The sequence below is a fragment of the Athene cunicularia genome, assembly GCF_003259725.1.
Source record: "Athene cunicularia isolate RWA chromosome 4 unlocalized genomic scaffold, athCun1 chr4_part1, whole genome shotgun sequence".
Lineage (NCBI taxonomy): Eukaryota > Metazoa > Chordata > Aves > Strigiformes > Strigidae > Athene > Athene cunicularia.
The window spans coordinates 26,588,634-26,592,867 of record NW_020799098.1 but is presented as its reverse complement, the minus strand read 5'-3'; positions in this window follow the sequence as shown (position 1 = coordinate 26,592,867).

Here is a 4,234-nt window from a genome sequence, read left to right as displayed (position 1 = left end):
GGGATGTATTGCCTGGCGTGTCTGCTGCTTTTGTAGCATATGGCTGTTTTGGCCTTCAGAAGATGAGCTTTGTAAAATTCTAGAAGCAGGAGAATGTTTTCATAGTCACAGATATGTTTTCTGTGTGTTGTTCTTCATAAAACTCTTAATGAGTTGGCATTATCTTTTCCAGATATTCTTCTAGCTTATCTTTTTTCCTAGTTTAGCTTTTAGTACTGCCTGCAAGTTCCTCTGTTCTTACTTGAAAATTTCACATTGAGATTTCACAGGCCTGGGAAAACATGCAGGCCTAGGTCACTGCCCAGTTTACATGTATTGGCTTTATCTTTCTCATTTGCTCAATCTAATTAGGATTTCAGCTATAGCTGCCTAAAATATTTCAGAAACGTCGGTAGACCACTTAGCTAAGAAAACTGCAAATATTTGTGTTAGATTCATAATATAGGGATATATTAAATAAAGCAAGACAGTGTATTTTGAGGATAAAACCATTTAAAGGAAGTTTAATTTCAGGATATCAGTATAAAACTCATACTCTTTTAAAGTTACAATGATTTGCTCCCAAAAGGCTGCATAAAAGTATCTGATACATAGTGTTGGAGGGTGCATATACCAGCTTGGAGCCATGCAGTAGTGAATTTGCTAACATAGTTCACTGTGCAGTGCTGATCACATTGAATTTGGGTAGTAATGAGCAAAGAGAGTCCTTCAGCAAATTCACTGAAATTATATATATGGAAAGAGAAGCAGTCCCTGAATGGAGAATGCATATAACAGGAGCCATGAATCCAAAGTCATGATCCAGAGCATCATATGAATATAACAGCCATATTTGGAGGAAAACATTGTTCCTGCTATACACAGATTAAGTTTGATGCACTATAGATACTGGCTTACCTGTGTGCAATATCAGAGAACATAAATGAATATACAGCAATCCTATAATTGCTAAATGGATATTGTCTTTATTGTCCCAAGAGACAAGAGTACCTACAAAGAAGGCACACTGTTAGCAGGAATGAAACTACTATGCTTTACAGAGTATCTTCAAATACCACTACAGAGCAAAGTATATAAATTTTGAGGAATTCCGAAAAAGCAATGGCAGAGGTAGCTCAATTGCACATTTGCACTAACCACATGCATTTTTCGTGACGTGCATAAAATCAGTCACAAAAATACTCGCAAAAGCAAAAGTTACTACAAACCCAATAGGGTGACTTAAGGTTGCACTTGCACTCTATCTCCTTAGAGAGCCAAGACTTATGTTTGCAACCTGCACACCAAGCTGGCTGAATACAGCCAGGATTCAAGGAGGTGTGCTGGAGTGAATGAGTTTATGTGCTCCATCTTCATGCTGGAACTCATTTGTGTCCTGCTAAGCATGGAGTGAACACCTATGGAGCAAGTGCTGATCCATGCAGGGAGACAGATCCTTAATGTTAAGCCATTTGCAAGTCCACATATTTTAGAATTCTGAAATGAATGAAGAAAAGCAGGAATGGAACTGCGTTTCAATTATGATTCCTCATCATCTGAATACAATATATTAACTATAATTTCAGATCGGTGGTCCATCAGTAAGCCAGGACAGAGCACAGTAAAAATGACAAAGTCATCTGTCTTTACCTTCACTTTTCAGCTTGGATAAATAAATGAAGCAAATAAGATTTTTGATCACTTTGCTTTGAGCTCCATATGCAAAGGAGCACACTTACTGGAACAGTTATAGAAAGATGTCCAGTTCGTCAGAATAATATATGTTAGTTACGGAACAGCAAATCAGTAGCATAAAGATGAATTTTCAACTATTCCTTTTACATGTCTGAATGTGATGGATGTATGTACAGAATTAACATTTCCTGTATTTCAAAAGCATTAGTTACAATGAGACTAAAAGGTACCTATCATTAGCTGTATTGAGTAGCAGTGAAACCAACCACATAAAATGGTAAATTCAAATATTTACAGATTCATGACTGAAAACATGAAAACAAAATATAAGCATGAATTTCTTCTCTGATTCCTAAGTATCTTAGTATAGCTACACATTAATGCAGCATTGAATGTCCTATCAATGTTTCAGTTGAAGACTTAATCTAATTCTATTATAATTGCAAATCAGTCAGTGTTATATTTCCCAGCAGTGGTGTTCAATAGAAACAAATATGCTCCCTAATTAATATGGTGTCATAGCCAGAGTTTTAACAGGAGTTGTATGTTTTCCCATAAACTGACAAAATTGCAAAAGTAAGCATTTACACTGTCAGTGATCTGAGTCATCTGCTAAACTTCCATAATTGTGACAGTTGTATAGAATGGAATAGCATACCATAATGCAGTGAATAATATAAAAGGTAAAGAAGCATTTCCCTGATAGTAAAATATGAGCTGATAAAATGCAGCTGAGATTTGTTAGCATAGTATCTATATGCATGTACAAGGCCAAGCAGATCAGTAATCAATGGTATCTATGAAACACAGCAGAGACTGTACCACTTGCTATTCAATCAGCAATGCACCTCATTTGGAAAAATCTTTGGCAGCACTGTGAGACCAGAAATGTAGAAGTAAAAGCAGAACAAGATTCCATGGTGGTAGTGAAATTAAAAAAAAAAAAAAAAAAGGAGGGGGGAGGGAGAGTATTTATTTCATTTGTGAGGATTTCTGTAACAGATGCTGGGTAAACAAAATCACAGATTTCTATTCTCCACATTCTGTAAAATGTAGTCTCTTAAGCTAAATTCACAGGCTTTACATTGCACAGTAATGAACTGAACTCAAAGGACAAAATTTACCCTGAAAAAAAGGCAATCCAAACCCAAGCAAACAAAACCAAGGTTAATTAATTCAGCAGTGAAAGTCCTAAACTAAACATGTTATCCAACAGGTCACTAATACTCATCTTCTAAATATACGTCTATATGGCAGAGTGAGGTGCCTGAACAGACACCTGAATTAACTAACCTGGTCTGCCAGTTTCTTGACCAGAAGATGAATTTTCCTTAGGTTATCAATTTGAGTTTTGTCCTTAGGAGGACAAAAACTAGCAAATCATTTTCCTTCCTCCCTTTCTTCCTTTCTCCATTTCTTCCTTTTGCAATCAAAAAATATCAAGTGCAGTGTCCACACTTGCCGTTGTATCTGCTCTAGATCTTTCTTAACCAAAGTTATGATGGACAATGGTGCAAAGAGCAGAAGTACCTGAAGTTAGTATTTTGCCTCTTCAGGCTGACAGTGAATTTCTGTTTTGGAGCCTTTCTTTGACATTGACTTGTCAGGTTACCATAATATGTCAAGTTCTTCTCCAATTGTAGTTGAAAATGCAGCTTAAACTTTTTTTTCATGGTATTTTATGGTGATGATGGCCAAACAATTCTGTTGTAGCCAAGATGACAAAAGTAGAAGACACATTTATATTTCTTGCCTTAAAGCAGAAAAGATAGTTAGCATTTACCTGTCTAATCCTCCAAAGTCACAGCACAAATTGAGTGAAATTTATTTAGTCTGTGAAAGAAAACACCTGAGAATATTATAGTCTGTCTAATAAAATTAAAAATTGAATGTTTCCTTTTTTCTAAAAGGCATGCTAAATTACATGCTCCTAGGCCATGGCCTAGAGAGGGAAAAGAGTATATCGTGAAATATGTAAGAGAATAATGTTTATTTTTCTATAAATCAAAAACCTTTGTCATTTAAGACATTCATCTTCTATATTCTATTTACTAGAAAGACAGTATTTTAGAATTATATTCTGTTTACTTCCCTGGGTTTGTAATTCATTTTAATGAGCAGTGATCAAGAATATTTCTTCCCTTTGCCCCATATTAAGTTCTTAGAATATAGACTGTGATTAGCAGCTTTGCAGAAGTTTACCAGTCTAATGGAAAAATGCCTATTTTAAGATTTTTTTGAGAAGGCTTAATGAGTATTAGATGGATTCCTATTAGCTTGATTTGTGTTTACAAAAGAGTTCAAACATGTTTAATATGTTTGATCATTTTAACAAACTGCATACTAAGAGAAATGCTTGAACAGTAAAGATTACTGATTAGAGGAGGTTTATTTCTAATTAAATATCTTCATAGAAATATGGCATTTCAAAGTGTGTTTTCACCCTTGTATTATCCAGAAATGTTCTAAATCTTAGAGGATGCTTTGTAAGCAATGTATAATATCATGCTGAATAGATAAAGCATATATTTAATGAAGTAAATTGAACTAAAGTTCAGAC